Source organism: Ambystoma mexicanum, chromosome 3p (assembly GCF_040938575.1).
Source record: "Ambystoma mexicanum isolate Mex_15411 chromosome 3p, UKY_AmexF1_1, whole genome shotgun sequence".
NCBI classification, from domain to species: domain Eukaryota; kingdom Metazoa; phylum Chordata; class Amphibia; order Caudata; family Ambystomatidae; genus Ambystoma; species Ambystoma mexicanum.
Genome location: NC_090925.1, coordinates 11,362,521 through 11,382,512, shown reverse-complemented (window position 1 = coordinate 11,382,512; position 19,992 = coordinate 11,362,521). Strand labels below are relative to the sequence as shown.

General features: G+C 53.0%; 1 protein-coding gene across 3 annotated transcripts in view; it reads left to right on the top strand.

The window, feature by feature from the left end:
• Window positions 1-19,992, top strand: part of LOC138579453 (vitelline membrane outer layer protein 1 homolog) — a 261,874-nt gene that overhangs the window by 38,223 nt on the left and 203,659 nt on the right. For 2 of the 3 annotated variants that reach the window (XM_069649783.1, XM_069649784.1), the window contains exon 2: window positions 8,404-8,510. The gene's annotated coding sequence lies outside the window, so the exon portion shown is untranslated. Of the gene's footprint in view, window positions 1-8,041; window positions 8,063-8,403; window positions 8,511-19,992 lie in introns of those variants that run through there. The other variant, XM_069649785.1, reaches the window with a different exon arrangement.

Here is a 19,992-nt window from a genome sequence, read left to right as displayed (position 1 = left end):
CAAGGGGGTTTGTGGGTGTCATGGAGCATGAACATGCACCAGGGAGTTTGTGGGGCTCATAGAGTGTGGACATGCCCCGAGGAGCTTCTGGGAGTTTCATAGAGCATGTGATTCCCCGAGGGGGTTTCTGGGTGTCATGGAGCATGGACATGCCTCAGGGATTTTGTGGGTGTCTTAGAGTGTAGACATGGCCCAGGGACTCTCTGGAAGTTTCACAGAGCATGTGATTGTCCCAGGGCGTTTTTGGGTATCATATAGTATGTCAATGCTTCAAGGAGTTTCTGAGAGTGTCATAGAGGTTGTGAATGCCCCAGGGAATCTGAAGGTGTCATAGAGTATGCACATGCCCCAGGGAGTCTGTGGATGTGATAGAGTGTGGACATGCCCCAAAGAGTTTCTGGAGGTTTCATAGAGTATGTGATTGACCCAGGGAGTCTGTGGAGGTTTCATAGAGTGTGTGATTGCCCAAGGGGGTCTGTGGGTGTCATGGAGCATGGACATGCCCCAGGGAGCTTGTGGGTGTCATAGAGTGTGGACATGTCCGAGGGAGTCTCTGGAGGTTTCATAGAGCATGCGATTGTCCCAGGGAGTATTTCGGTATCATATAGTCTGTCAATGCTTCAAGGAGTTTCTGAGAGTGTCATAGAGGTTGTGAATGCCCCAGGGAATCTGAAGGTGTCCTAGAGTATGCACATGCCCCAGGCAGTCCGGGGATGTCATAGAGTGTGGGCCTGCCCCAGGGAGTTTCTGGAGGTTTCATAGAGCGTGTGATTGCCTGAGGGGGATTGTGGGTGTCATGGAGCATCGACATGCCCCGGAAAGACTGTGAGTTCATAGAATGTTGACATGTCCCAGAGAGTCTCTGGAGGTTTCATAGAGCATGATATTGTCCCAGGGAGTCTTTGGGTATCATATAGTATGTCAATGCTCCAAGGAGTCTCTGAGAGTATCATAGAGGTTGTGAATGCCCCAGGGAATCTGAAGATGTCCTAGAGTATGGACATGCCCCAGGGAGTCTGTGGATGTCATAGAGTGTGGACATGCCCCAGAGAGTTTCTGGAGGTTTCGTAGAGTATGTGATTCCCCAAGGGGGTTTGTGGGTGTCATGGAGCATGGACATGCCCCAGGGAGTCTGTGGGTGTCATAGAGTGGAGACATTGCCCAGAGAGCTTCTGGAAGTTTCATAGAGCATGTGATTCCCCGAGGGGGTTTGTGGGTGTCATGGAGCATGGACATGCCTCAGGGAGTCTCTGGGTGTCTTAGAGTGTGGACATGGCCCAGGGAGTCTCTGGAGGTTTCATAGAGCATGTGATTGTCCCAGGGAGTTTTTGGGTATCATATAGTAGGTGAAGGCTCCAAGGAGTTTCTGAGAGTGTCATAGAGGTTGTGAATGCCCCAGGGAATCTGAAGGTGTCATAGAGTATGCACATGCCCCAGGGAGTCTGTGGATGTGATAGAGTGTGGACATGCCCTAAAGATTTTCTGGAGGTTTCATAGAGTATGTGATTGACCCAGTGAATCTGTGGAGGTTTCATAGAGTGTGTGATTGCCCAAGGGGGTCTGTGGGTGTCATGGAGCATGGACATGTCCCAGGGAGTCTGTGGGTGTCATAGAGTGTGGACATGTCCCAGTTAGTCTCTGGAGGTTTCATAGAGCATGCGATTGTCCCAGGGAGTTTTTGGGTATCATATAGTATGTCAATGCTTCAAGGAGTTTCTGAGAGTGTCATAGAGGTTGTGAATACCCCAGGGAATCTGAAGGTGTCCTAGAGTATGCACATGCCCTAGACAGTCTGGGGATGTCATAGAGTGTGGACATGCCCCACGGAGTTTCTAGACATTTCGTAGAGTGTGTGATTGCACGAGGGGGTTTGTGGGTGTCATGGAGCATGGACATGCCACGGGGAGTCTGTGAGTGTCATAGAATGTTGCCATGTCCCAGAGAGTCTCTGGAGGTTTCATAGAGCATGATATTGTACCAGGGAGTCTTTGGGTATCATATAGTATGTCAATGCTCCAAGGAGTCTCTGAAAGTATCATAGAGGTTGTGAATGACCCACAGAATCTCAAGATATCCTAGAGTATGGACATGCCGAGAGGGAGTCTGTGGATGTCATAGAGTGTGGACATGCCCCAGAGAGTTTCTGGTGGTTTCGTAGAGTATGTGATTCCCCGAGGGGGTTTGTGGGTGTCATGGACATGCCCCAAGGAGTCTGTGGGTGTCATAGAGTGTGGACATTGCCCAGAGAGCTTCTGGAAGTTTCATAGAGCATGTGATTCCCCGAGGGGGTTTGTGGGTGTCATGGAGCATGGACATGCCCCAGGGAGTCTGTGGGTGTCATAGAGTGTGGACATGGCCCAGGGAGTCTCTGGAGGATTCATAGAGTATGTGATTGCCCCAGGGAGTCTGTGGAGGTTTCATAGAGCGTGTGATTGCCAGAGGGGGTCTGTGGGTGTCATGGAGCATGGGCATGCCCCAGGGAGTCGGTGGGTGTCATAGGGTGTGGACATGCCCCAAAGATTTTCTGGGAGTTTCATAGAGCATGTGATTCCCCGAGGGGGTTTGTGGGTGTCATGGAGCATGAACATACACCAGGGAGTCTGTAGGGGTCATAGGCCCTCATTACAAGTCAGGCGTCAAGGGTTTAACGGCGCCGTCGGCGCTGTTAACCCTTAACACCTGATCCACACTTTAACGCCTGCTTTTTGCAGGCGTTAAAGTCCAAGGCGCTAAGCGACCTCAGTGGTAATTACGGCACCGTAATTTACGGTGCCGTAATTAGCGCCTTCCCCATCCCCATTATGCCCTATGGGGCGAAAATGGGAATGGGGAAGGGCAAATGGTGAATGAGGAATTACCGCCCCACTCACCTTGGAATGGGACGGTAATTCCGCCATCCACCATGGCGGAATCCGGCATGGACCATGGTGCTAATAGCATCATGGTCCACCGCCTGACTTGTAATGAGGGCCATAGAGTGTGGATATGCCCCGAGGAGCTTCTGGGAGTTTCATAGAGCATGTGATTCCCCGAGGGGGTTTGTGGGTGTCATGGAGCATGGACATGCCCCAGGGAGTCTGTGGGTGTCATAGAGTGTGGACATGTCCCAGTTAGTCTCTGGAGGTTTCATAGAGCATGCGATTGTCCCAGGGAGTTTTTGGGTATCATATAGTATGTCAATGCTTCAAGGAGTTTCTGAGAGTGTCATAGAGGTTGTGAATGCCCCAGGGAATCTGAAGGTGTCATAGAGTATGCACATGCCCCAGGGAGTCTGTGGATGTGATAGAGTGTGGACATGCCCTAAAGATTTTCTGGAGGTTTCATAGAGTATGTGATTGACCCAGTGAATCTGTGGAGGTTTCATAGAGTGTGTGATTGCCCAAGGGGATCTGTGGGTGACATGGAGCATGGACATGCCCCAGGGAGTCTGTGGGTGTCATAGAGTGTGGACATGTCCCAGTTAGTCTCTGGAGGTTTCATAGAGCATGCGATTGTCCCAGGGAGTTTTTGGGTATCATATAGTATGTCAATGCTTCAAGGAGTTTCTGAGAGTGTCATAGAGGTTGTGAATACCCTAGGGAATCTGAAGGTGTCCTAGAGTATGCACATGCCCTAGACAGTCTGGGGATGTCATAGAGTGTGGACATGCCCCACGGAGTTTCTAGACATTTCGTAGAGTATGTGATTGCACGAGGGGGATTGTGGGTGTCATGGAGCATGGACATGCCACGGGGAGTCTGTGAGTGTCATAGAATGTTGCCATGTCCCAGAGAGTCTCTGGAGGTTTCATAGAGCATGATATTGTACCAGGGAGTCTTTGGGTATCATATAGTATGGCAATGCTCCAAGGAGTCTCTGAGAGTATCATAGAGGTTGTGAATGACCCACGGAATCTCAAGATATCCTAGAGTATGGACATGCCGAGAGGGAGTCTGTGGATGTCATAGAGTGTGGACATGCCCCAGAGAGTTTCTGGTGGTTTCGTAGAGTATGTGATTCCCCGAGGGGGTTTGTGGGTGTCATGGACATGCCCCAGGGAGTCTGTGGGTGTCATAGAGTGTGGACATTGCCCAGAGAGCTTCTGGAAGTTTCATAGAGTATGTGATTCCCCGAGGGGGTTTGTGGGTGTCATGGAGCATGGACATGCCCCAGGGAGTCTGTGGGTGTCATAGAGTGTGGACATGGCCCAGGGAGTCTCTGGAGGTTTCATAGAGTATGTGATTGCCCCAGGGAGTCTGTGGAGGTTTCATAGAGCGTGTGATTGCCAGAGGGGGTCTGTGGGTGTCATGGAGCATGAACATACACCAGGGAGTCTGTAGGGGTCATAGGCCCTCATTACAAGTCAGGCGTCAAGGGTTTAACGGCGCCGTCGGCGCTGTTAACCCTTAACACCTGATCCACACTTTAACGCCTGCTTTTTGCAGGCGTTAAAGTCCAAGGCGCTAAGCGACCTCAGTGGTAATTACGGCACCGTAATTTACGGTGCCGTAATTAGCGCCTTCCCCATCCCCATTATGCCCTATGGGGCGAAAATGGGAATGGGGAAGGGCAAATGGTGAATGAGGAATTACCGCCCCACTCACCTTGGAATGGGACGGTAATTCCGCCATCCACCATGGCGGAATCCGGCATGGACCATGGTGCTAATAGCACCATGGTCCACCGCCTGACTTGTAATGAGGGCCATAGAGTGTGGATATGCCCCGAGGAGCTTCTGGGAGTTTCATAGAGCATGTGATTCCCCGAGGGGGTTTGTGGGTGTCATGGAGCATGGACATGGCGCAGGGAGTCTGTGGGTGTCTTAGAGTGTAGACATGGGCCAGGGAGTCTCTGGAGGTTTCACAGAGCATGTGATTATCCCAGGGAGTTTTGGGGTTTCATATAGTAGGTCAATGCTCCAAGGAGTCTTTGAGAGTGGCATAGAGGTTGTGAATGTCCCAGAGAATCTGAAGCTGTCCTAGAGTATGGACATGCCCCAGGGAGTCTGTGGATGTGATAGAGTGTGGACATGCCCCAATGAGTTTTTGGAGGTTTCATAGAGTATGTGATTGACCCATGGGGTCTGTGGAGGTTTCATAGGGCGTGTGATTGCCCAAGGGGGTCTATGGGTGTCATGGAGCATGGACATGCCCCAGTGAGTCTCTAGGTGTCATGGAGTGTGGACATGCCCCAGGGAGTTTCTGGAAGTTTCATGGAGCTTGTGATTGTCCCAGGGAATTTTTGGGTATCATATAGTAGGTGAAGGCTCCAAGGAGTTTCTGAGAGTGTCATAGAGGTTGTGAATGCCCCAGGGAATCTGAAGGTGTCATAGAGTATGCACATGCCCCGGGGAGTCTGTGGATGTGATAGAGTGTGGACATGCCCCAAAGATTTTCTGGAGGTTTCATAGAGTATGTGATTGACCCAGGGAGTCTGTGGAGGTTTCATAGAGTGTGTGATTGCCCAATGGGGTCTGTGGGTGTCATGGAGCATGGGCATGCCCCAGGGAGTCTGTAGGGGTCATAGGCCCTCATTACAAGTCATGCGTTAAGGGTTTAACGGCGCCGTCGGCGCTGTTAACCCTTAACACCTGATTCACACTTTAACGCCTGCTTTTTGCAGGCGTTAAAGTCCAAGGCGCTAAGCGACCTTGGTGCTAATTACGGCACCGTAATTTACGGTGCCGTAATTAGCGCCTTCCCCATCCCCATTATGCCCTATGGGGCGAAAATGGGAATGGGGAAGGGCAAATGGTGAATGGGGAATTACCGCCCCACTCACCTTGGAATGGGGCGGTAATTCCGCCATCCACCATGGCGGAATCCGGCATGGACCATGGTGCTAATAGCACCATGGTCCACTGCCTGACTTGTAATGAGGGCCATAGAGTGTGGATATGCCCCGAGGAGCTTCTGGGAGTTTCATAGAGCATGTGATTCCCCGAGGGGGTTTGTGGGTGTCATGGAGCATGGACATGCCCCAGGGAGTCTGTGGATGTGATAGAGTGTGGACATGCCCCAAAGATTTTCTGGAGGTTTCCTAGAGTATGTGATTGACCCAGGAAGTCTGTGGAGGTTTCATAGAGTGTGTGATTGCCCTAGGGGATCTGTGGTTGTCATGGAGCATGGACATTCCCCAGGGAGTCTGTGGGTGTGACAGAGTGTGGCCATGGCCCAGTGAGTCTCTGGAGGTTTCATAGAGCATGTGATTGTCCCAGGGAGCTTTTGGGTATCATATAGTATGTCAATGCTTCAAGGAGTTTCTGAGAGTGTCATAGAGGTTGTGAATACCCCAGGGAATCTGAAGGTGTCCTAGAGTATGCACATTCCCTAGGCAGTCTGGGGATGTCATAGAGTGTGGACATGGCCCAGGGAGTTTCTAGATGTTTCGTAGAGTGTGTGATTGCCCGAGGGGGATTGTGGGTGTCATGGAGCATGGACATGCCTAGGGAGTCGGTGGGTGTCATAGGGCGTGGACATGCCCCAGGGAGTTTCTGGAAGTTTCATAGAGCATGTGATTGCCCAAGGGGGTTTGTGGGTGTCATGGAGCATGAACATGCACCAGGGAGTCTGTGGGGGTCATAGAGTGTGGACATGCCCCGAGGAGCTTCTGGAAGTTTCATAGAGCATGTGATTCCCCGAGGGGGTTTGTGGGTGTCATGGAGCATGGACAAGCTCCAGGGAGTCTGTGGGTGTCATAGAGTGTGGACATGGCCCAGGGAGTCTCTGGAGGTTTCATAGAGTATGTGATTGCCCCAGGGAGTCTGTGGAGGTTTCATAGAGCGTGTGATTGCCAGAGGGGGTCTGTGGGTGTCATGGAGCATGGACATGCCCCAAGGAGTCTGTGGATGTCATAGAGTGTGGACATGCCCCAATGAGTTTCTGGAGGTTTCATAGAGCATGTGATTGCCGAACAGGGTTTGTGGGTGTCATGGAGCATGAACATGCACCAGGGAGTCTGTGGGGGTCATAGATTGTGGACATGCCCCGAGGAGCTTCTGGAAGTTTCATAGAGCATGTGATTCCCCGTGGGGGTTTGTGGGTGTCATGGAGCATGAACATGCACCAGGGAGTTTGTGGGGGTCATAGAGTGTGGACATGGCCCAGGGAGTCTCTGGAGGTTTCATAGAGCATGTGATTATCCCAGGGAGTTTTTGGGTCTCATATAGTAGGTCAATGCTCCAAGGAGTTTCCGAGAGTGTCATAGTGGTTGTGAATGCCCCAGGGAATCTGAAGCTGTCCTAGAATATGTACATGCCCCAGTGAGTCTGTGGGTGTCATAGAGTGTGGACATGCCCCAGGGAGTTTTTGGACGTTTCATAGAGCATGTGATTGCCCCAGGGGGTTTGTGGGTGTCATGGAGCATGGACATGCACCAGGGAGTTTGTGGGGGTCATAGAGTGTGGACATGGCACAGGGAGTCTCTGGAGGTTTCATAGAGCATGTGATTATCCCAGGGAGTTTTTGGGTATCATATAGTAGGTCAATGCTCCAAGGAGTTTCCGAGAGTGTCATAGTGGTTGTGAATGCCCCAGGGAATCTGAAGCTGTCCTAGAATATGTACATGCCCCAGTGAGTCTGTGGGTGTCATAGAGTGTGGACATGCCCCAGGGAGTTTTTGGACGTTTCATAGAGCATGTGATTGCCCCAGGGGGTTTGTGGGTGTCATTGAGCATGGACATGCCCCTGGGAGTCTGTGGGTGTCATAGAGTGTGGACATGCCCCTGGGAGTCTGTGGAGGGTTGATAGAGCATCTGATTGTCCCACAGAGTCTTTGGGTATCATATATTATGTCAATGCTCCAAGGAGTCTCTGAGAGTGTCATAGAGGTTGTGAATGCCCCAGGGAATTTGAAGGTGTCCTAGAGTATGCACATTCCCCAGGGAGTCTGTGGGTTTCCCAGAGTCTGCATGTACTGCAGGTAATATTCTGATGTTTCTTTTGTCAGAGCATTTCACTGAAAGTGTTTGGTGGTTCAGGGGCACTTGGATGAGCCCAGGAGTATCTGGAGGATTCCCAGAGAGAGTTTGGAGATCACTTAGAGTGTACGAGTGTCCTCACATTTGGGTGTATCCTGATACAAAGTGAGTGCGACTCTCAGAGAATTGATGTGGACTGACCTCTTCCCGATGTGATCAATGCTTTTGGCTTTAGCATGAATCCCCAGCTGATGCCCCAAGAGGGCTTCCTTGAGAACCAAAAGCTTCGGGTATAGCCAGGGTCGGCCATCTTGTAACCGGTTATGGTGGTGGTTTCCCTTCAACAGCTCCACTAGAAATGTTGACTATTTGTTAAAGGATTTTAATTCTACCCTAAGGAGTAATACTACACTGATTACAGGGGGCGGGTTGGTGACTAATGTTATCATTTGGTTGTATATGAATGCAGAGCTTGCTGAGTAATATTCTTCCCTTTTCCCTTCTAGGCACTACATTTCCATGAGCTCTGCCAAACCAGAAGGCTGCCTCAGCGACCTCCTCTAACACAGACGCCTCGCCATATACTCAAGCTTCATTGAGCTCTGGAAAGTAGGTTTAACCCCACATTCAATTCAGGGTCACTACGGTTCCTCAACATGTGATTCAAAGAAATAGAATGGTGGCATCATGTGACTGCCTGGCACAAGTGCTGGCATAGAATGGCGGCATCATGTGACTGCCTGGCACATGTGTCTGGCATAGAATGGCGGCATCATGTGATTGTCTGGCACACGCGTCTGGAATAGAATGGCGGCATCATGTGACTGCCTGGCACAAGTGCTGGCATAGAATGGCGGCATCATGTGACTGCCTGGCACACATGTCTGGCATAGAATGGCGGCATCATGTGATTGCCTGGCACACGTGTCTGGCATAGAATGGCGGCATCATGTGACTGCCTGGCACACATGTCTGGCATAGAATGGTGGCATCATGTGACTGCCTGGCACATGTGTCTGGCATAGAATGGCGGCATCATGTGACTGCCGGGCACAAGTGTCTGGCATAGAATGGTGGCATCATGTGACTGCCTGGCACAAGTGCTGGCATAGAATGGCGGCATCATGTGACTGCCTGGCACATGTGTCTGGCATAGAATGGCGGCATCATGTGATTGCCTGGCACACGCGTCTGGAATAGAATGGCGGCATCATGTGACTGCCTGGCACAAGTGCTGGCATAGAATGGCGGCATCATGTGACTGCCTGGCACATGTGTCTGGCATAGAATGGCGGCATCATGTGATTGCCTGGCACACGTGTCTGGCATAGAATGGCGGCATCATGTGACTGCCTGGCACACATGTCTGGCATAGAATGGCGGCATCATGTGATTTCCTGGCACACGAATGGCGGCATCATGTGATTGCCTGGCACACGTGTCTGGCATAGAATGGCGGCATCATGTGACTGCCTGGCACACGTGTCTGGCATAGAATGGCGGCATCATGTGACTGCCGGGCACAAGTGTCTGGCATAGAATGGTGGCATCATGTGACTGCCTGGCACAAGTGCTGGCATAGAATGGCGGCATCATGTGACTGCCTGGCACATGTGTCTGGCATAGAATGGCGGCATCATGTGACTGCCTGGCACAAGTGTCTGGCATACAATGGCGGCATCATGTGACTGCCTGGCACAAGTGCTGGCATAGAATGGTGGCATCATGTGACTGCCTGGCACACGTGTCTGGCATAGAATGGCGGCATCATGTGACTGCCTGGCACACGTGTCTGGCATAGAATGGCGGCATCATGTGACTGCCTGGCACACGTGTCTGGTATAGAATGGCGGCATCATGTGATTGCCTGGCACACGTGTCTGGCATAGAATGGCGGCATCATGTGACTGCCTGGCACACGCGTCTGGCATAGAATGGCGGCATCATGTGATTGCCTGGCACACGCGTCTGGCATAGAATGGCGGCATCATGTGACTGCCTGGCACACGCGTCTGGCATAGAATGGCGGCATCATGTGATTGCCTGGCACACGCGTCTGGCATAGTATGGCGGCATCATGTGACTGCCTGGCACAACAAATGGAAAGAGAAAAGGTGTTTCATGTAAAACATCCTTTGGTGCTTCATAGCGAACATGCCCTTACATGGGTTCCAGCTGCAATACATGGCCTCGCCTTTATTCTAAGGAATTCAATCTCTACTAGAGAAACACTGTCACTATTTTCCTCTGCTTCACAGGCCTTCTTGGTCACTTTACCAAATGGCCGACTTTGAACAGGTCCAAGCAGGGCACACCTGTTTATGCTAGAGGTCATCTGCAGGACTGTGTCAAACTGTCTGTCACCCGTATGGGGACAATTGTAAAGGGGCAGTCCCCTTGATGTATACACATTTTCTAGTCCCCCAAAAGTGAGGGAGAGAGATGAGGAGACTTGAGGGTTGGAAGCGCTGCTGTTGAAGTATCTCCTGTCAGATCTCAACCCAGGCCAGTCCTACGTCAGGGTTGGGGCCTCCACTTGCATCCCTTTCTCCAAAGGCATCCCATCTACTAAGGCTGTGGCTCTTCAGAAGGAAAGAAAGCTCCTCTCTCCTCGTGGTGCCTCCGGTGCCCCTTCCATCTAGTCTTGCCCGCTATTCCTGCCTGCTAGTCCTGTCAGTTAGTCCTGCCTGCTAGTCCTGTCCGCTAGTCTTGCCCACTAGTGCTGCCCGCTAGTCCTGGCTGCATTCCTGCCCATCAGTCCTGCCCGCTAGTCCTGCCTGCTAGTTCTGCCTGTCAGTCCTGCCCGCTAGCCCTGCCCGCTTGTCCTGCCTGCTAGTCCTGGATGCCTGTCCTGTCAGTTGGTCCTGCCCGCTAGTCTTCCTGCCTGCTAGTCCTACCTGTCAGTCCTGCCCGCTAGTCCTACCTATGAGTCCCGCCCACCAATCCTGTCCACTAGTCCTGTCTGGTAGTCCTGCCCACTAGTCCTGCCCGCTACTCCTGCCCGCTAGTCCTGCCTGCTTGCCCGCTAGTCCTGTCCATCAGTAATGCCCGCTAGTCCTGTCTGATAGTCCTACCTACCAGTCCTGCCTGCCAGTTCTGCCTGCTAGTCCCGCCCATCAGTCCTGACAGCTATTCCTCCCTGCTAGTCCTTCCTACCAGTCTTGCTCGCCAGTCCTGCCCACTAGTCCTGCCCACCAGTCCTGCCCACCAGTGCTGCCCATCAGTCCTGCCTGCTAGTCCTGCCCACCAGTCCAGCCTGCTACTCCTGCCCACCAGTCCTGCTCACCAGTCCTGTCTGCTTGTCCTGCCTGTTAGTCCTGCTAGCTGTTCCTGCCTTCTAGTCCTACCCGTTAGTCCTGCCTGCTAGTCCTGCCCGCTCATCCTGCCTGTTGGAGGTGACTGGCACCCCCCGCGCGCATCGCCGCAAGCCCCGGCACCAAGGACTGAGACACACACGTCTGTCTTGGTTCGGGCTTCCCGGTCGCTCTGACGCGGCCGGGAAATGCCCTGTTTATTTGTACTGCACGCGACGGCGTGTAACATCACGCCGTCGCGTACGCGCCCGTCACCGGGCAGCGCCACAATCCTCCTTTTTCGGGGAGAACCAACGATCACAATTCAACTATACACTGCAAACCAAACAACACTGCAAATAGAATAATTCACAAACCCCGATGCCATGAACACCACTTTATCAGCATCCACCCGGGTCCCCCTAGTTAACAGTTGTCACCCTTCTGATCATCAGCCAAGTGTCCCAGCACGTAATCGGTGAGGCGAACAGGTTTCCCTCGCCAAGCCCTCTGGGGGTACATCCGGCTCGCCTCCGGCACGGTTGATCTGTCCACCGACGGGCCCCGGGCTGGGGACTCCGGCATGCATGGTTGGTCTCCCTCGTCCTCCGGGGCTCCTCCAAGGTCCGGATCAGGAGGAGGGTCAGTTCTGGGATCCCTAAGCTTTTTGAAGAAGCTTACATTGCGAGTTACTTCCGACCGGCCATCTGACGCAGTTACCATGGAGCCCCTAACCGCCACGACGTCTAGTGGCTCAGGCTCGTACGGCAGGGAGAGCTTCCCATGCGGATGTCGATTGCGAATGAGGACCTCATCGCCCGGCTCCAGCTGTTCTGGGCGGAGCCCCCTCCGCACGTTCTCTTGCTCAATTCTCACTCGTCGGTCCATTTCGACTCGTTGGTCATCGATCACCGCAGGCTCTCGTTCTCCGACCTCTGGCAACAACCCTCGAGGACACCTCCTGAACATCGCCTCCGCCGGGGCCACCCCCGTGGACGCATGGGGCGTGGTGCGGTATACCCTCAAGAATTGGTAAAGGGCTCTCTGTAGGGACTCCCCCTGTCCTTGGGCGATCCTAAAGGTCTTGAGAGTCCTCATCAAACGCTCTGCTTCCCCATTTGCTCGAGGCCAGAGAGGCGTGATCTTCCGGTGCACCACCCCACAGCTCACCATTAGTTCTGCAAACCGTTCACCCTGGAATGGCGCACCATTGTCCGAGCATAGCGTGTGCGGAAATCCATGAGCCGCAAACAACTTCTCCACAGCCACAACCACGTGCTCAAACGCCACGGACTCCACGAACTCCACCTTGGGGTACCTGGAGTACTCGTCAACTAAGACCAGGAAGTGGGTGCCCATGGTGGTGGACCCGAAGTCAGCATGAACCACCTCCCATGGATGGGTCCCCCTCGGCATTACCTCGATGACTGGCTCCCGCTGTACAGGCGATGCTGCCTGGCACCAGACACAAGCCGCCACAAAGTCATCCACCTTGCGTTCCAGCTCGGGGAACCACACCTTAATCCGGAGCCGGGCCTTGGTCTTGGCGGCCCCTTGATGACCCTGGTGCGCCAGTGCAATCACCTCGCCCACCTTTGACTGGGGAACTACAATCCGATCACCCCGAAGCAACAGGCCCGATGTGGAGAAGGACAGTTCTTCGCGGACCTTCCATAGTTGCTCCAACCCGTCCGGGCCTCCTGAGTGCGCCCAGCCAGGGCCTCGAGTGCTGACTTCCAGGATCCTTGCTGCATGGACTGCCTCAGCACCTTGAAACACTCATCCTGTGCCCCCGCAGCCTCCAGCTCCTGAAGAGGCATGGCATTCAGCGTGGCTGCTTCCACCACAACTCGGACATGCTCCTCGGCTTCTTCTTCACAGGCGTCTCGGTCCCCTCCTCCAGGCGCCCCGGGGTGTCTGGAGAGGTAGTCAGCTGCGTTATTTGCCCCCGGTCGGTATACCAGAGTCACCCCATACTCCAAAAGAGCCAGCATCCACCTTTCAATGCGTGCTGGCGGCTTGGATGACGACCCTGCTAGGATGGGCAGCAGTGGCTTGTGGTCAGTTACCACCGTCAATGGGCGTCCGAGTACATAGAGCCGGAAGTGGCGGCATCCCCACAGCACTGCCAGCGTCTCGCGTTCAATCTGCGAGTACCGTTGTTCGGCGTCCGACAGTGCTTTGCTGGCATACGCAACTGGCCGGACACCGCCGTCACGGTCAATCTGTGTCAATACAGCACCCAGGCCAAATGGGCTGGCGTCTACGATGATCTCCGACGGTAATGCAGGATCAAAGAACGACATAGTGTCCTCGGCCGTGAGGGCACTTCTAATGTCATAAAAAGCCGCCTGCTCCAGTGGGCCCCAATTCCAGATGATGTCTTTTCTTGTCAGGGCCCTGAGAGGCTCAGACCTGGATGCCAAGTTCTTGATGAACCGCCCACAGTAAGTGACCATGCCCAAGAAGCTTCGCACCTCCGATACTGACACCGGTGGTTGTGCCTTCTGTATGTCCAGTACCTTCTTGGGGTCAGGAGACACCCCCCCTTCCTTGAACACAAAGCCAAAGAACTCCAGGGAGGGGCGCAGAAACTCACACTTCTCCTTATGGAGGGTGAGTCCCAACGACCACAGCCTCTCGAATGTCCTCGCCAAACGCCTCAGATGGTCCACCTCCGTCCTCGCAAACACCAGAATGTCATCGCTTATGTTCAAGACGCCCTCGAGGTCAGCTAGGGAACCCCGAATGATGTTCTGAAATACTTCAGCCGCCGAGGACACCCCAAAACTTAGCCTCTTATAGCGATACAATCCCCGGTGTGTAGTGAATGTGGTAATGTACCTTGACTCGGGGTGGAGGACAACCTGGTGATAGCCAGCCCGGAGGTCGAGTTTCGAGAAGAACCGAGCGCCCTGCACCTCCGCAATGATGTCATCCAGCGTCGGGGTGAGGTGCCTCTCCCTCTTGATGGCCTTGTTGGGGATCCTCATGTCCACACAGATCCTGACTGCGCCTGGCTGTTTAAGTTTCCTTGCCACCACTATAGGGGACACCCAGGGAGTCGGGCCCTCCACCTTTTCTATGATGTCTAGATCGACGAGGCTGTCCAGTTCTTTGTCGACCTGCTCACGGAGGTGGAATGGTACCCTCCGATGTTTCAGGGCTACCGGCTGTACCGACTCATCGATGTGCAGCCGCACCGGCTCCCTGGCCATCCGCCCGATCCCCTTGAACAGAGCCTCATGCTTCTCCAGTAAGTCATTGATGTCTTCCAGGTAGACGGAGTATGCGAAGCTGACGATGCCGAGAGCTTCTGCTGCTGCACAACTTAGCAAAGTATTCGTACTCACTGGGGTCACGTAGAAGCGTGCTGTGATGTGAGATCCATCGTGTTCTACTTTTGCTATGAATGCCCCGTCGAGAGGGATGGGCTCCACACCACCGAATGCAAAGATGGAGGCCTTGGGTGTGACCAGCCTGGGCGGCTGATCCATGGCATTGTAATGTTCACGGGCCATGACGTTTACCGACGCCCCTGTGTCCACGAGGACCGGGACTGGAGACTGGTTCACCTCAACCACGCACCTTGGCTGTCCTGCTTCTCAGAACCCCCACACTTGAGACAAAAAATATGTTCTCTTCGTCTTCTTCCTCCGCCTCTTCCACCTGGGCCTCCTCCTCGCTCTGGTCCACTTGAGTGACGTTGGACGGCCGACCTTGGCGAGTGGAACTAGCTCGGCGTTGGCCCCTTGGCACCAATACGGGCATAGTCGCCCTACACACCCTTGAGAAGTGGTCCGGCAACCCGCACCGTCCACAGGTCTTTCCAGCTGCAGGGCATTCTGATTGGTGGGGCAGGTCATACCCGCATTTTTGGCAAATTTCGCCTGCCCTCCCAGCTCTGTCTCGGGTGCTGCCACCAAACCTCCTGGTACTTCTTCCTCCTCGCCACATCACGCAGACCCCTTCAGTCTTGATAGGACGCGACCCGGCCTCCATTCTTGCGGCTCTCGCTTCCGACACCTCGTGGCACCTTCCTAGCTCAAGGATGCGCTGGAGCGTTATCCCGGGCTCCCTCAGCACCTGGCGCCTGAGCTTGCCTGATGAGCACGCCTGGATAAGCATGGTCCTAATCATATCCTCTGCGTCACCCCAGGCACAGGCGAGCGACAGACGCCTCAGGCGCCCATAGAAAGTGTCCAAGGTCTCGTCATCTTTTTGTTTGGCAGAGAGCATCACGAACCGCTCATAGTCCGCGTTGGCAAGGGGCAGAAAGTACGCTTGTAGGGCGGCCTTTGCTTGATCATAAGTTCCATTCCCTTGTGGCAGTGATTCAAAAGTTTCCTGGACAGAGGGCCCTGCCGAGTATAGCTTCGTAGCCAGCCTGGTGTCGTCATCCCTGAAGTACATGTCCAGGTGGTCCACCCACCTTCTCCATCTGGGCCCCAAGCTGGAGGGCGGGCCCGACACATCAAATTCAGGGACGGGCTGCAGAGCAGCATGTGCACGTACCAGGGCCATGAGAGGTGCGGCTTGTTGAATGCCAGGTGGTGCAGCTGTTTGTATTGGGGGTTGAAGAGCCGGAACCGCTGCCTGACCACCTGCTGGTTGCTGCATTGGAAGCTGTCGGCCCTGCGGGGCCGCTGGGGCACGAGGAAGTAGCTGCGTATCCGCGCTGTGTGCTCCGTCCTGGTCCTCGGTGTCACTCATGAGTTTGAGCGCACAGGCACTCCCAGAATGTTGACCAGGAGCCGCAACTCAAACACCCAGTCCAAAATGACTTTCAGCATGGACCACCCTTGGATACAGTCACTTGCAGCACACCTCTGTGATGATGAAGAGGATGAAGGCTGGTGAGGCCACCAGGATGATGATGAAGGGGATGAAAAAGGCACCCTGCCTTTAGTTGTTCCAAAAATTGTGCCAAGGACAAATAGGCTATGCAGGCCCAGCTAAAATGGGCCTTCTCCTTGCTTCCACTCAACATAGAAAACCCAAAATTGAGTCTATGCACTATTCAGGCATAACCTCGTGTATATGTAGCCATCAGCTACCAGGATTTCCAAAAATTGGGCCTGGGGTCGCTTCAGGGCTCAAACCGGAGCCTCCCGAAGTCCCACAGCCTGTTGCACAAAATGGCCGCCAGCCGCGTGGGAATCGCACTACCCGCGGCGTGAAACAAAGTCTGTATTCTGACCTCGTGTCAGTGAAAAATTGTTCCGATGATCACCGCCGGGCCCGGGCATCGTTTCCCACCTTCGTCGCCACTGTTGGAGGTGACTGGCGCCCCCCGCGTGCATCGCCGCAAGCCCCGGCACCAAGGACTGAGACACACACGTCTGTCTTGGTTCGGGCTTCCCGGTCGCTCTGACGCGGCCGGGAAACGCCCCGTTTATTTGTACTGCACGCGACGGCGTGTAACGTCACGCCGTCGCATGCGCGCCCGTCATCGGGCAGCGCCACACTGCCTGGTAGTCCTGCCCGCTACTCAGGCTGCTAGTTCTGCCTTCTAGTCCTACCCATTAGTCCTGCCTGCTAGTCCTGCCCACCAGCCATGCTCACCAGTCCTGCCCGCTCGTCCTGCCTGCTAGTCCTGCCCGCTCATTCAAGCATGGCAGGGTAAAAAAGAAGACATAAGGAAAGACATGAAGGGATTTCTCGCTCAGTTGGTGTCCACCTAGAGAGCGTGCAAGTCCTCGGAGCCTTGAAGAAGTTCCACTGTCTGCCATCGATGCCGCAGGCTCCCTCCACAGTGTGCATCCCGACACGAATGTATGACTGGCTCCCAGCAAGCACGTGGTGCTAGGGCCGCATGTCACAGAGACATATATAGAAGTGCAAGAGGGACAGCAGCAGTTCACACCGTTGCTGTCATACTTAAGAAACATTGCATGATAGGGTCAGGAAAGACTCCCTAGGCCTGTTCCAAAAAAGTGCAAGGGAAAGCCTACGGTTTCTGCGCATTTTAAAGGGCATTCTGTTGTGAATTGATGTCGTGAACCCAGGTTCCACACAAGGCAAGAGCAATGGATCTCCTACTTATGGAGACTTTCCTCCTGAGAGCGAAGCCTGTGGATAGTGAATAAAACACTGCTAGGCCAGGGGCTCAGGTGAAAAGGCAGCAGGACGCAGGAACAGGATGCAAATGAACAAAAGTAACAATAAATATACATACTCCACTCCGCCGAGTACCCACGCCCTACCAGGATTTTGGCAGTGTCGAGCGGTGAACCTATGCCTCTAGACCCCTCCTAGCAGTATTTGTAAATCCACAGGCCAGGATACCGCCCAGTGCTGGCTGACAATGGACGAGCAGTTCAGGAAGTCCAAGAGCTAACTGGCACAACAATACAGTCCCTACCACGCGATTTAGGATAGAGAATCCACAAGGTACTTCAGTCCAGTCCTTCTTTGACAGGTAGAATTAAAAAAGATTCCAAGGCAGAAGGTAAGTTACAGAAATCCAAGAAACCGGCAAAACCCAATATCCAGGACGCGTCAATTCAAAGCAGCACCGAGAAATAATGTAACCAGCGTCAGAGGAGAAACACCAAGAGTCAAAGGGATCCAAAGGGAATACAACACGACTGCTTCTGACAACGGTCAGGCAACCAGGCAAACAATCCAAAACCAACAAGCAAGCACAGTCAAACAGGGAGCAAGCAGGCGCAATACCAAAACACTCAACAAATGGGACGGCAACAGGAGATCAAGGAGAACGTGAAGCAACAGTACAGCAAAGGAAACTCAACGCAGAGTAGTTTAGGAGTGCCAGAGCTGCCAAGCATCTTTTCTTTACAGACGAAACGCGAGACGCAGCGGTCCAGCATGACCTCCTTTCATGGGACTTGTAGTCCTTGGTCTTCCTGTGCGGGTCCTGTGTTGCCTTAGTCTCCAGGGAAGGCACCACCCTTGCCAAACTACACGCTGCGGGTAAATTGGAACCCTGACAGTACCCCCTCTCAGAGGACCCCATCTCGGTCGGGAAGATAAGCGGTATGCATGGAACTGTCATAACAACCAGGATGCATGTATGTTTGAGAGTGGTACCCATGTGCGATCGTCTTGTCCGTACCCCTTCCAGTCCACCAAGTAGTAAGGAACATTTTTCAGCAAACGCATGTCAAGTATGGCCTGCAGAGTCGTATTTAGGCTATCTGCTGCCCTAGGCTCAAATAAATCTATGCGCCCCCCAACTTTACTCCACCTCTGCCAGACTCTGCGCCTTCACCAGATTCCACCCCTTCAACAAACTCTGTCTGCGTTGTCCAAAATAGAGCCCTTTGCCCCATTTTGGCTCCATAACATTATAAGGATGTTCTTAAGGTGGCATGGATTAGAAAGTTATTGCTTCCTCTCTATTAATTCAAGCCTGTCATCTCTTGTGTTATATTAGTTGAAGAGTGTACAGCTGTGACCGAGACTCTCTAGCAGTCACTCCAATTGCCAGCAGAGAACACTTGGGCCCATCAAAGACTCCCTGCCACAAGAACGGGATACTCAGCCATGGGGCAAAGGCACTGTCTTTATTAGCAAACGAAAATGACTGGGATTACACTAGGAAAACAAGTATCCTTCAGGGCTCTCGTCTTCTTAGCATGTGTCACCCGGTTTTATCCTGGTGTGACATCGCAAGTTCAGGTTCCATCCCAGAAACCTATCACACATTCACATTGGTCAGTTTGGGTGAGCTACATATAGTAGCTATAGGGGTTAGTTCCATCATTGGATAACTGTATCTGGTGGCTCCCCCTGGGACCAACCCTACTGGTGTTAATCTACAGTGTTGCAGGGTCACAGAGAGACCATTGGCCCTTACAACAAATGATATCCCCACTTTAACCGTGAATCTGGATTCGGCTTAATGTGTGTTCCCATCCCTGAGACCCTGGACGGTTACCAGACTGAGGGTACCTTTTCAAGGAAATGGGAATGAACATGGAGGTGCAACGTGTTATCTAATGTTGCCATCTCTGATCACCCAAGCCTGGGAGAGTGCATTCAATTTGCAGTTGTGGTCAATACTTGTACTTTTTCTCCTCTGGTTCGATGGGAACAACCCTCTCTGCCTACCTTGGTTGAATGGGCACTGTCCTGTTGGCTTGGTCACGAATGTTAAGACCACAAAATGAAGCCCTTCTGTCTATAATTATGAGGATTTTGGTCTGACTTTCCACAGGTGGTTCATTGCCTTGGTAACTGTAGCTTTCCCATCTCCACTCGTCTTTGGCTGGGTGCAGCGTTTCTTCTCGCCTCTGGCTGAGGGGATCATGTCAGCCTTTCCATGTACACAAAGCCTGTCTCTCCTTTCTCATTCACGTCAGAGGCCTATAGCTTCCAAATTATTAATTATGGCTTCTCCATGTTAGTGGCAGTCAAGAGTGTGCAAGCTAGATATATGAATACTTGGCATCTTGCGGTTTCAGATTTGGCAAAAGATATGAATATAGAGATATGTATGTGTGTCCGTCCTCTACCTATGTGGGTCATAAGTATGTGATTTGTGCCTATATGCAATGCCCTAGAGCATGTTTGTGTAACTTCATGAATGTATGAATATGCACTTCATGCATAAGCAGGCTATGGTGTGATGCCAGTGAAGACGTCATTGATTTCTTGATTTGCGGTCAGTCGACTTGTTCGATTAGTGACATCTCCCTCTCCTCCAGATCTTTGACTGGGCATGGTCTGAACGGCTGTCTGAGGGAATAGCGTTTCTCACACCTGCGAAACGTGAATGACTGCCGTAATGGGCCTACGAGTGAGGCACATCTGTTGTTTCTCTGCCTTCGTGTTGTG